At 41.5% G+C, this 12,764-nt stretch overlaps 1 protein-coding gene and 1 long non-coding RNA gene across 6 annotated transcripts in view; one reads left to right on the top strand and one right to left on the bottom strand.

Annotated features, from left to right (window-relative positions):
• LNX1 (ligand of numb-protein X 1) overlaps positions 1 to 12,764 on the top strand; it is a 113,837-nt gene that overhangs the window by 23,064 nt on the left and 78,009 nt on the right. The window lies entirely within an intron of this gene.
• The window catches only part of LOC116467527 (uncharacterized), a 43,903-nt gene that overhangs the window by 9,880 nt on the left and 21,259 nt on the right, over positions 1 to 12,764 (bottom strand). For all 3 annotated transcript variants that reach the window (XR_009211896.1, XR_009211891.1, XR_009211897.1), the window contains exon 5: positions 11,129 to 11,281. This is a non-coding gene — a long non-coding RNA (uncharacterized LOC116467527). The remainder of the gene's footprint in view (positions 1 to 11,128; positions 11,282 to 12,764) is intronic.

The following is a 12,764-nucleotide window of genomic DNA, read 5'->3' as shown; positions in this document are numbered from 1 at the left end:
ATGTACCCTTGCAGGTAAGCAGAGTGAAATAAAGTTTGCTATTCTTGATGAAGGGGAGAGATTTCATTTGTGACAACATCAAAATGTACGTTTTGTGTTATGGAAATAATAACATTTCAAGGAGAAAGATAATGACTATGGTAACATTTGCAAAAAGGACTAAAAGAGTCATGGCTTAAGCATCCAAAACAACAAAGCCTGGTCTCCATGGTTTATGGGGTCTATGTAACCTAATTTAACAGACTTAGTTTGTAATGGAAACAGCAATGTTGGTGAGTCTCATACGACTTTGATTACATCCTTTGTGTTCCTTAAAAAAGTCTAAACCTTTAAATTATGATGCAGAGAGAAAACATTGGTGCTATTTCTCCTCTCTTTCCTTATAGCAAGGAGGATTCATAAATATTCCCTGCAAAATGACAAACATCTCCCATCAGCTTCATGACTTAATAGAAAAACATTTTCTTCTTAACAGGTTAACACTACTGGTTTCTTTGTACCCACAAGCAGTCATTTCTTTCTGTTGTAATTGTTTTACAAGTCCTCACTCAATGATTTTTACAACACGGCTGTTAAGACAGGTCAACCATTACTATGGGCAAGGATGCCAAGGTCCCCAGACATAGCAGCCTGGATAATGTATATGGCTGAATAGAAATGAGAAAGAGCACAAATCACTGACTCTTGATTTGGTACTCTCTTGAGTACAGAAGACAGTTGAGATATTTCTTGTGAAAATATTTACATCCTCCCCCACAGACAAATAGGTTGTTTTACACCAAGTGACCAAAATACAGGGCCTAGAATTAAGATTTTTTTTAGAGACAGGGTGTTGCTCTGTTACCCAGACTAGAGTACAGTAGTGTGACCATAGCTCTTTGCAAACTCAAACTCCTGGGTTTAAGTGATCCTCCCACCTCAGCCTTCTGAATAGCTGGGACTACAAGCATGCCCTCAATGCTTGGCTAATCTTTTGTTATTTTTTCTTTTTAGAGACAAGGTCTTGCTATGTTGCCCAGGCTACTCTAGATCTCCTAGGCTCAAGAGATCCTCCTGCCTCAGCCTCCCAAAGTGTGGGGATTATAGGTGTGAGCCACTGCACCCCACCACTAATTCCTGCTCTCCTCATATCAACTTATGACATTCAGGGTTGAAGATGGGCCCCTACCCAGAAACATATGCCCTTGAGAAGAGGATTCGCAGAGACCCTTTAAGAGCCAAACCAACAAAGCCGTGAAGGCAATGGTAGAATAATTAGCAGTGAAGTTGATATTTCTGAGGTGCACTTGTTCAGCCTGCCCTTCCCCCTTCTCCGTGGGGTAACTGGGCCCTAGGCTTCTCCTGAGAACCATCCCTTTCTGATAGGTCCTATTATGAAAATCTTCCACAAGTCTTACTTGGATACACTCATAAAGTAGGCTGTGACTGTCACTGCCCATGCTTTTGGTGTGTCCACTCCCATCTACCTCTGCCCACCCTCACTGCCCTGGCACCTTGATGTGTCAGTTGGCTGCCAGGGCATGGGCAGAGGTTCTCAAACCTTAGCGTGCACTGGAATAGCCTGGAGAGTTTGTCAACAACACAGATGCTTGGCACCCCTCTCTCACATCAAGCAGTCATCCCTAGCACTACTGACATTTTGGACCAGATAATTCTTGGTTGTGGGGGCTGTCCTGGGCATTGTAGGATGTTTAGCAGCATCCCTGTCCTCTACCCACTACATGCCAGGAGCACCCTCCCAAATCGTGGCAATCAAAAATGTCTCCAGGCTGGGTACAGTGTTTCATGCCTGTAATCCAGCACTTTGGGAGGCCGAGGCAGGCGGATCACTCGAAGACAGAAGTTCGAGACCAGTCTGATCAACACAGTGAAACCCCATCCCTACCAAAAAATACAAAACTTAGCCAGGTGTGATGGCACGTGCCTGTAGTGCCAGCTACTCAGGAGGCTGAGGCCGGAGAATTGCTTGAACCTGGGAGGCAAAGGTTGCAGTGAGCTGAGAACACACCACTGCACTCCAGCCCGGGCAACAGAGGGAAACTCCATCTCAAATAAAAAAGTCTCCAGATATTGTCAGATGTCTCTTTGGGATAAAATTGCCCCTGATTAAGAATGACTGTCTAGGGACTGTAATTCCTAAAGGGAGAATGGGGCCTAGGATTCTATTTTTAACAAGCTCCTCAGACAAATCTGATTCCTTCGTATGTTCTATTGGACCTCGCTTCGTTTTCAAGTCTCCATGTGCCTCAGCCCCTGCTTCCATGGCTGCCTACAGGATTTACAGCAGTCTTAAAAGGTAAAGCTCAGTTAGTCTCAGGCCAGGCCCACTGTGCTGTCCAGAAGGCAATTAACTAACCAAATAAACAAAATTATGCCATGTGTTGATATGTGGCCCTCTCTCTGCACCTAGGGAGCATATGTGCTTAATAACAGGGTCCTTTTGGAGGTAATGTGTGTCTGTGCTGTTGTGTAACCCCAGGAAAACAATATATGGGCTCCCCTTGGACCCAAATGAGGACAGAGCGTCAGCCTGGCAGGCTCCCAGAGGAGGAAATATTTGGAACAGATGATGCTGGCAGAAACTTCCTGGGCAGCCTGCAGTGTTCCTTGAGGGAAGGGTGAACCTGAATTCATCCTCAGGTGAGGCAGCCTTTAGCAGAAACCCATAACCCTGCTGCCCTACAGGAGCTGAGCACTAGCAAAGTATGGTCTGATGTCTTTGTTTCTAGCATAATGATTTGAATGCTCTCAGGAATTCTGTTTAGTCTGTCTCCTGTGGTTGAAACTTCCTCTCCAAATGGTCACATAGGGAATGTTATTTTCCAACTGGCATGAGGAGAATTTCCTATGAGGACTATCAAAATGCAGTGCTGTGGATGAGCTGCTCCATTCAAGAGGGAATGGCCTTTTGCAGGGTCTTTATGGAAAGCAAACATTTTGCAGCTGATGGTTTTGTGTCACCAGGTACTTTCTTTTTTTTATTTTATTTATTTATATATTTATTTATTTATTTATTTATTTGAGATGGAGTCTATCTCGGCTCACTACAACCTCTGCCTCCCAGATTCAAGTGATTCTCCTGCCTCAGCCTCCCGAGTAGCCGGGACTACAGTGCATGCCAACACGCCTGGCTAATTTTTGTATTTTTAGTAGAGATGGGGTTTCACCATGTTGACCAAGCTGGTCTTGAACTCCCAACCTCAGGTGATCTGCCTGCCTCAGCCCCTGCAAGTGCTGGGATTATAGGCATGAGCCACCATGCCCAGCCACCTGCTGCTTTCTTGAAGGGAACACTCAATATATTGTGATAGTATTTGTGTCCTTGGTCCATCCCTTTCTTAAGAACTTAAGCCATTGCATAGTTGTCCTTTAGAAATAAGGTCGTCCTTGTTTCTCATTGCAAGACTGAATAGATGCTTGGGGTGTCAGCTTTTGTCTTGTATATTTCTTACAGCTGCACCAGAGCCTGTTAACTCGTTTCTAGCAAAAAGAACAACTGAAGTAGCAAGTGGTTTCCAGTCCTCAAAGAGGACTCACTGTGTCTGTTCCCTAAACATTCCTCTAGAGAGAGAAATAAATATATCGCCAGGATGTTGTTCTGATAGAACAAAGAGCAACAACACCCGAGCCTGGAAGAACTTGTCCTAAGATCTCTCTTGGAACTCTGAGCAGCAATTACAATCTGATGTCAAGAAAAATGAAGTGCAGAAATTGTGGCTTACCAGCAGCTTGGTTCAAACGTATTACAAATGTGGGGCATTTCACTCTCACATTTAATCCTGTTCACAGTTTACATGATTATGAGTTCATCCACCTCCCTTTACATTCATCCCAGGCTTATATGTTTACATGGTGGAGAAGCATCAGAGCAGGAAGAACCTAATAACTAGTTTCAAGCTAAAATCATTTATACCAAAAACATTTTGAAAACTAAATATTGTCCCACCTACCGTCTATTTCTGTGTGTCTCATCCAGGGAGCTGTGGGTATAGAATGAGATGGATAACGGCTGAGCCATCGAATTTCAAGATTATTAGGGGTCTTAGAGATTGTCCAATCCAAGCATTTCACTTTATAGATGAGAGGAATGCAGCCCTAGAAAATAAAGTGGTTTACTTAAGAGAATGCAGTGAGCTAGTGCAGGAAAAGAACAGGTGGCCTCTTCTTTTCTGACCCAGTTTTCTGCTAATCACAAAATTCTGTTGTCCATAAAGTGTTCTTTGCCCACCTCATGTCCACAGCACTTCCTGCTAGACAAAGTAGTGGGGCGGGGGGACCTCTCAGCTGAGTTTAACTTACTGGAAGCAAGAAAGTATGAGACTAAAGCAGTGTGTCTGTGTGGGTATTTGGCTCACTGCAACCTCTGCCTCCCCAGGCTCAAGCCATCCTCCCACCTCAGCCTCCTGAGTAGCTGGGACCATAGGCACACACCACCACACCAGCTAATTTTTTGTATTTTCTGTGGAGTTGGGGTTTTACCATGTTGGCCAGGCTGGTCTCAAACCCCTGAGCTCAAGCAATACCTCCTGCCTAAGCCTCCCAGGGTGCTGGGATTACAGGTGTGAGTCACTGTGCCTGACCTCATTTTACAATTTTAATTCCCTGTCCCCCCTCCTTTTTTCTGGAACATTTTAAAGCAAATTCTAGACACTATGTGATTTGACCCTGAAATACTTAAACAAAAATTATAGTTTTAACCGGCTGCATAGTCTTGTCTTTGGCATGCCACAGTCAATGAAACTATCCCCTAGACGTAGGGACATTTACTTAGATACATACTTAAGTTTTCAGTATCCTAAATACTACTACTTTTTTTACTCTGAATTCTTAGATGTAAAATTACTGATTCAAAGTAAGAGATTTTAAAAATACTTGATACATATGCCAAATTGCTTTCTAAAAAGTTTATACTCCTACTATCAGCTTTTATGAAGTGTTTCACTTAAGATCTTTATAAGCAATGGGTGTTATCATTGCTGATTTGATAATAAAAATATAATCTCAGTATTCTTTAAGTATAATGTTGCACTTCTTTAATTATAAATGAGGATAAACAATTTTCTTATGTTTAATTTCCCATATACATTTCTTCAATATTAGTCATTTTTGGTGGCTTTTTTGGGTGACTTTTGTATACCTTTTATATGTTAAAGATGATCTTTGATTACATATCTTGCAATTATTTTTTCTATTATCATTAGTCTTTTTTACTTATGATTCTTTCTGTATATTTTATTTTTTTTCTTTTTTTTCTTTCTGTATATTTTAAAACATTACTTAAAAATAATCTTAAGGAATGTTTGGGAAAGTAGAGAGCACAACTCTATAACCAAATTGCTCTAACACAACTATTATTTGCTAGGCTTGTGTGTGAAGGCAAACATTTTTACATAATCGCAATGGCTTTAGAACACTTTTTGATGGAGAAAGTATTCAATTTTTACTTGATTAAACATATCAAACTTCTATTTCTTTAAATGGTAGAAAGTGTGAAAGTTTTTTTTCCATATCGAGGTCTGAAAAGTATTCGCCTACATTTTTTCTAGTCTCTGTAGCATTTTTATCCTCAGGCCCCATGTCAATGTGTTCTCTGTGCCTGTCTTCGAATAGAGAAGCTTTTTCGGGACTGTGTTTGCCCTTGGATGGTGTATGTTCATTTCCTGCGGCTCTGATTTTCATGCATTTAGGAACCAGGCAAATGCTGTCTCTGGCCCACAGATGCTGAGTAAGTTCAGCCCAGCCTTACCTGGGCTGTGTAATAAGTTCTTTCCAATGTGACTCTGTCCTACTATGGTGGTAGCTTGTACACCTCCTCCTGACTCTCTCACACTCTGGGAGCTCACAGTGTATATGGAGCTGTCAGATACGGTGCTTGCTCTGTTCCCAGGGTCTCCCTGTATTTGACCCTGCCAACAGAGCTTCATGTTTTACTGGGTGGACTATTTCTTCCAGGATGCAATGTGCCACCAATGTCCCTTCTCTTCTAGACTTTTGTTCTCATTTCCTAGGCATTGCAGTCTCTACGCGAATGTAGAAATACGTGAATGTAAAGCAGTAGCTTGGTTGCCTTAAAAATCAGCACCCACATTACCCAGTTTTTCTCTTGCAATGGCCTGTAGGTCTCTGGACTAGGGAAATTTAGAAGTACCTTGTCTCCTCAACTATGCTGCTGTCCCCAGTGCCTGCTCCCAGGCAGATTCTGTCTTCCTGTCTCTGAAGTTAATGCCTGGGGGAAGGTAGCTATTGTGTTTCTCAGTCCAGCTCCAGCTCCAGTGCCCTTATCTCCTAGATTGTGTCAGTTCAGTGCCTAAGTTTTGGTTTTCTAAGTTTTCTCGTGTTGTTTTCTGTGTGTGCACGTGTGTGTGTGTGTGTGTGTGTGTGTGTGTGTGTGTGTGTGTGTGTTGGTCAGGACTCTTAAGCTGTAATTGCCAATAAGCCAGCAAGACCAGAATGGTTCATGAACTGAAAACTCCAGACATCCCTGTATCTTGGAACTACATCAATATGCATTCTCTCTGTATTGGGCTATTCTGCTTTCCTCTGTGATGGCTTTTTTTGTGGGTAGCCTCTTCCCACCAACCAGACATGTGTCGTCTCAGCTCTGATCGATCTGATGTTTGAGTCACATGTCCATCCCAGAGCCAATACCTTTGGCTATGGATGTCCTGATTGGCTACGTTTGATCACACGCTTCTCCCAGCTAGTCCCCACCTTCCAGGGAGATGGTGCCGGGGTAGGTAAACTTAACCAGTTTGTTTAGGCCAGGTTTGGTCAATTATCTGTTCTCACTAGTTGCTGTCTAGGCTATACAGTAGTCCCCCCTTATCCACAGGGAATGTGTTCTAAGACCCTCAGTGGATACCTGAAACCACCATAGTATTGAACCCTGTATACACTGTTTTCTCCTACATGTACATAACTGTGATAAAGCTAAATTAATAAACTAGGCACAGGAAGAGATTAACAATGCTATAAAATAATTATAGCAATATATTGTAATAATTGTGCATACGTGGTCTATCTCAAAATGTCTTATTGTACAGTACTTATCCTTCTACATGTGATAATATGAGGTGATAAAATACCCACATGAGATGAAGTGAGGTGAATGACATAGCTATGACATAGCATTGTGACATAGCATATGGCTACTATTGAACTGTAACTTATGAATTGTTTCTGGAATTTTCTACTTCATAGTTTGAAGCTGCAGTTGACCACAGGTAACTGAAACTGCGGAAAGCAAAACTATGGATAAGGGAGGACTATCTATTTCTCAAATATTTTGGCTGTCATCTCTGGATGACCCCCAATGATTGATTGACAGTTCTTCCAACTGGCAAAAGAGCAGTTTTCAAAGGGAAAATACACTGAGCGGACATAAAGGATTAGGCAACAACCTGCACATATTATTACAAAGAATTTTAGGAGACAGACTGGAAAACACTTAAACATGGGCAATCCTGAATTCTGAGTAGTAAATAAACTTTGAAAATATTAACCTGGCACATAGTAAGCTAAAAAATATTAGTTTGTGGGTGAATGAAGAAAAAGTAAACTTTATTAGACCATAAACATCACCTAACTGCTGGTGGCATTTTGCCTTTGTAATGGAACTAGAATCCCTGTAATTCTTCCCTTATTTGTTGGAGAAGATACTGAATCTGTCAGGGAGGAGGCAACTTTCATAAAGTCATTGTCCTCACGAAGTCCAGTAGCTGACAGCCCTGGTAGCCCCTTTTCCCCTGCTGAGGCTCACTGTTGCACTGTCCACCCTGTGATTTGGATGTGTGAGTATGAGCTTTACCACCAATCCAGTGAGGGTGCAAAGTTCAGGCTTTTGCTGAGCAAAGGTGACAATGCTGAAGAATGTAAAGAGAGACACTGGAAATGTACAGAAGAGTCAAAGCATTTCCTGTGCATGAATGCAGTGCTTGAAAGGAGGCTGGAGCCTGCCCTCCAGAACCAGTGGAGCCAAGGAGTGCCCTGGGGCTAAGAACCTTTGTAATAACGGAGTCAGCACCAGGCTCCTGGAGACTAATTACGGGTGTGGGGGAATTGGAAGCCATCATGTAGGGAGCACCACACCACATTATGAAAGCGCTCTACATCTAAGTATATAAATTCCTAAAATAGAAGAAAGTCAGTTATAATGAATAAATCATCCTTGTCTTAGAAAAATAGCTTATACCTTGAATCTGCTAGTTCACTGAACATGTAGAAATAAAACAATATCTGTTCATTGAAATTCATATCTGTTTATAAATGTGAATTGAAGAAACTGACGTTGGTGCTGAGAAGAGAAAACTGAATATTTTAGTTCCCAATAGTATATTTCAGTTGTAACTAATGTTTATACACACAAGCTTGGGTCAGGTTTTGTTCTTCTTGTTTTTTTTTTTTTTTTTTTTTTTTTTGGGGGGGCAGGGAAGAGTCTAAAACCTTATTTGATCCAGCATATATTTAGCCTCTTATATATTCCTCACCCTTCATTTAGGTTTCATTTCTATTGCTTTAGCATGATGATTGTGTCTCTGACAAAGAAGAATTAGCTCTATAATTTTATAAACATCGTGAGCCTTCTGTGGAGCCAGCTGCTGGAGATTCAAAGATTTTAAGACAGAGTTTCTACCATTAAGGTCCTCACAATATAACAGAAGAGGTCAAAGGAATTCACGAGTGATAAGTTCCAGAGGTTACAAAAGTTCAAGAGAAAAGAGAGTAATTTTACCATGAGCCTGAAGGAAAGGCTCTTAAAAGATGCCTTTAAGCTGGGTTGTGAAGGCAGAAAGACGGAATAGGGTATCGTTGAACAGAAAAAAGAGAATTTCAAGCAGATACTAGATTACATGGAAAGGCATTGAGACAGGGGCTATTTGCATCCAGAGTAGCACAGGGGTCTGGAAGGAAAAGCCTCTCATCACTGTTATTGTGAAAAGCTGTGCCTTAGTTCGTACTTTATCTTTACCAGCTGCTTGGCCAAGGGTTTTCACTGGGCTTTAAAATTTCTTCCAAAAAGTAGGCATTCTGATACTAAGTGGCATTTGTTGGTTTCCTCACTTTGTGCCAGGGTTTGGTGGTTTGATCAGTTGGTAATTCAGACATGAGAATTCAAGATTATGAAAATGATTCAGAAGCAGCTACTGTGTCTCACTAATGGAATAACCAGTACTCATCATTTTACATCAACATTTATGAGCTTCTCAAATGGAATTTCTGATAGCAACATGAGGATGGACACAGGAATGTGTTCAGGGAGCAGTGTGCCATGCCCACTGATGGGGTTTTGTTTGTTCATATCACTGTTGATTGGAAGAGGTTTCCTGCTGAACATGGTGTATGTTATCTTTATTTAATATTTTTTTCTTTTCTAGAAAGTGCCCAAAACATACTGTGATGCTTTTCCTTTAAGCAAAGTCTTCCACACAATGGCTTGCATTTTAAAAAATCGAATGTCAATAAACAAGTTATTGATTAAATAGTAATTAGATACTAGAAATTTGCGGAGTCCAATTTGCAAATTACCTCTTTGCCCATTTTGTTAAATTACAGGATGGTATTTCCTAAAGATGTGACTGACCTCACAAAGAATTTCATTATCTTAACCAGCCCAGCCTAGCTTGCCAGTGCCTCCCCACACCAACCCCCAACACAGCCCTTTCCTGGCCTTCAGAGTGCCCTCCCTGAAAGGGAGATACTGTTTTGGCCACAGGATAACAGGATTGACTACCATGGCGTTGATCCAAGAAGAACCTCCCCTAACCGAGGCTGCCTGTAAGCAGTTTTGAACCCTCAAGTTACTAGGTCAGTGCAAAAGTAATTGTGGTTTTTGCAATTAATGTTTTCATCCACTGGCCTGACAGTTCTCTCTTTATGGGGGATGATGGCCAGTGAACTTTGACTGAGGCACAGAAATATTTCTAAGCTCTGCTGAGGTCAAAATAGAGCTGGAATTCCAGGCAGGAAACCAAGCGTCTTTGAGCTGTTTGGTTAGCTAGATACACACAGAATGCTGTCACCCACTCTGCAGTGAAGTAGTGTGATCTTGTCACTGTAACCTTCATCTCCCAGGTTCAAGCGATTCTCCTGCCTCAGCTTCCCAAGTGGCTGGGATTACAGGCATGCACCACCACACTCAGCTAACTTCTGTATTTTCAGTAGAGTCCAGCTTTCACCGTGTTGGCCAGGCTGGTCTCAAACTCCCGACCTCAAACGATCTGCCCTCCTCACCCTCCCAATGTGCTGGGATGTGTGTGAGCCACTGCTCCCAGCCTGGCCAGAGCTTTTAGTTAATTTTTTTTAATGTGTAACAAAAGGGGATTATAGCCCACCATGAGTAGTTTGGGGAGTTCTAAATGAGAGTGAAAGAGGAGCATGACACATGTGATGCCCTGTGGTTGCAAAAGGCTATCCAATGTAGACCACTACTATTTGTCCAATACACAGAGCTTTCTGAGAGCTTCCAAATCAACCACAAATCCCCATCTTTACGCTCTAAGACTCCCTCCACAAGAGGAAGTCTTAGATCACGTGTAAATTAGAAGAAAGCACCCCCAGATCATGTGAAAATCAGAAGAAAACACTCCTTTGGGCAAGCAGACAGAGCTTTTTTGCAAAGAAAGGATTCCTTCCTCTCGACAGATGCATCTCCTGCTAGCATGCCTCTTGGAAAGCAGAGCAGTAGCTGGATGTTCAGTTCCTCAGTTCCTTCAGTTCCTCAGCTGGGCATCTTTGTGCAGGACCCAAATGGATCAACTATGTTTATTTCCCCTAAACCTTACTTGTAGTCTCTTCAGAAACCCAATTCACTTTCTAGGAATTGAGTCAGCCCTGGAGATAATATTGACTGGTTCTAGAAAGAGTGTAGGCTTAAAGCATTACAGACCTGTTTTTCATTTCTTGATCTGTCATTTTACTGGTTGTGTTAGAATTGAATAAAGTTTAAGAAAAATCATCTGGGCCTTCCTGCTGTGTGAACTTAGGTGTGTGACTTAGCTTCTCTCAATCTATTTTCTTATCTGTAAAATGAAGAGAGTACCACCTTGGTCCTCAGATTTGGAGGTGAGTATTAAATGTGATAGATGCTATGTGTGAAATGGTAGTACAGGTCTCAAAAAACATTTGTTACCTTAACTGTCACTTTTTCTGCCACCTCCAAGCCTGGGCCTTTGGTTATTTCTAGGACAGGAAACCTCCATTCTTCATCACTAGCTCTTCAAATCCACCACAGTTTTGACAAGATAATGACCATAGTGCCATCAAGGTCTAATGAAAGCTTTCACTATAATTTTAGAAGAGAAAAAAAAAAACAATATAATTTAAACCATAGGACTATTTCTTATCAAACTGTATCTCCTCGAAACATATTAATACTATTAACAGTAAGAGAGCAATGAACCAAATCTCCTGGTTTTCCAGAAGAACAAAGACCCTTATCTAAAATGTAAGTTTTATGTCATCCAATTGATGGTCAATTTAAGACTAGGCTGACCAGCCAGACTATAATTAAGTGAATAGAAAAGAAAGATGTCTTCTGAATGTAAGTTCTCAGTATCCTAATCAACTTATTCCATTACTATAAATAACCAAATCCTCTATCACTGCCAGGGGAAGCAAGAGGATGGTGGGACAGTGTGAATGGAGCCTTCATTGAGTATTTTAGGATAATTAGCAAAGTAAAGAGGGCCACTAATTGTTTCAAGTGTCTAAAACTACCTAAATGCAGAGTGATTTCTACAATGCATCTGGGTTTGTCTTCATTTGGAGATGCAACAACTGTATTTCCAAATTTACCTAAGAAGCAGAAAAATCCCTAGTCTCCTAGTCTCCTACTAATAGGCCACTATCTGATTTCACATGAGATGTGCATATCATATAAAATCATACAGCTTGAGGCTGGGTGCTGTGGCTCACGCATGTAATCCTAGCACTTTGGGAAGCCAAGGCAGGGGGATCACTTGAGGTCAGGAGTTCGAGACCAGCCGGGCCAGCATGGCAAAACCTCATCTCTACTAAAAATACAAAAATTAGCCAGGCATGGTGGTGCACACCTGTAGTCCCAACTACTCAGGAGGCTGAGGCAGGAGAATCCCCTGAACCCGGGAGGCAGAGGTTGCAGTGAGCTGAGACCATGCCATATTACTTCAGCCTGGGTGACCTTGTCTTCAGAGTGAGACTTTGTCTCAAAACAAACAAAAAAAATTGTACAGCTTTAAATGATTATTTTCACAATTCAAAATAGAACATTCTTTATAACAATCCTTATTCTTTGTCAGGAACATAAACCCATGCCTAGGTTGGTGTCTTCTTGGAAGCTCTCTGGAGGGTCCTGTTCTTTAATCTAGTTGGAGATCTATGCAGTTGTTTGTCTGTATCTGATGTTTAGCAGACCCACTGCCAGAGATTGATTGATCTGAGGTACCTCGTAAGCTAGATTTTTAAAAATCTTCCCAAATGGGTCTATTGCTCAGCCAAGGTTAAGAACCACTGGATAGGAGGACAAGCATGTTAATAGATTGATAGCACAATCAATACAAAAACATAAACATACGGAAGTATATGTGTCTATGCATAGAAAAAAGATTGAAAGAATAAATAAAACACATTAGCAGCAGTTTTCTCCGGGGGTGGAATTACAGGGTTTTGGTTTGGTTTGGTTTGGTTTTGGTTTTGTGTTTTTGAGACAGGACCCTGCTCTGTTGCCCAGGCTGAATAATATTTTCTTTATTTTCCATATCCTAAAAAGTTTCTTCTCTGAACCTCAA

The sequence above is a fragment of the Hylobates moloch genome, unplaced genomic scaffold, assembly GCF_009828535.3.
Source record: "Hylobates moloch isolate HMO894 unplaced genomic scaffold, HMol_V3 SCAFFOLD_2, whole genome shotgun sequence".
Lineage (NCBI taxonomy): Eukaryota > Metazoa > Chordata > Mammalia > Primates > Hylobatidae > Hylobates > Hylobates moloch.
The sequence above is the reverse complement of the archived record's forward strand: the minus strand, read 5'-3'. Positions and strand labels throughout refer to the sequence as shown.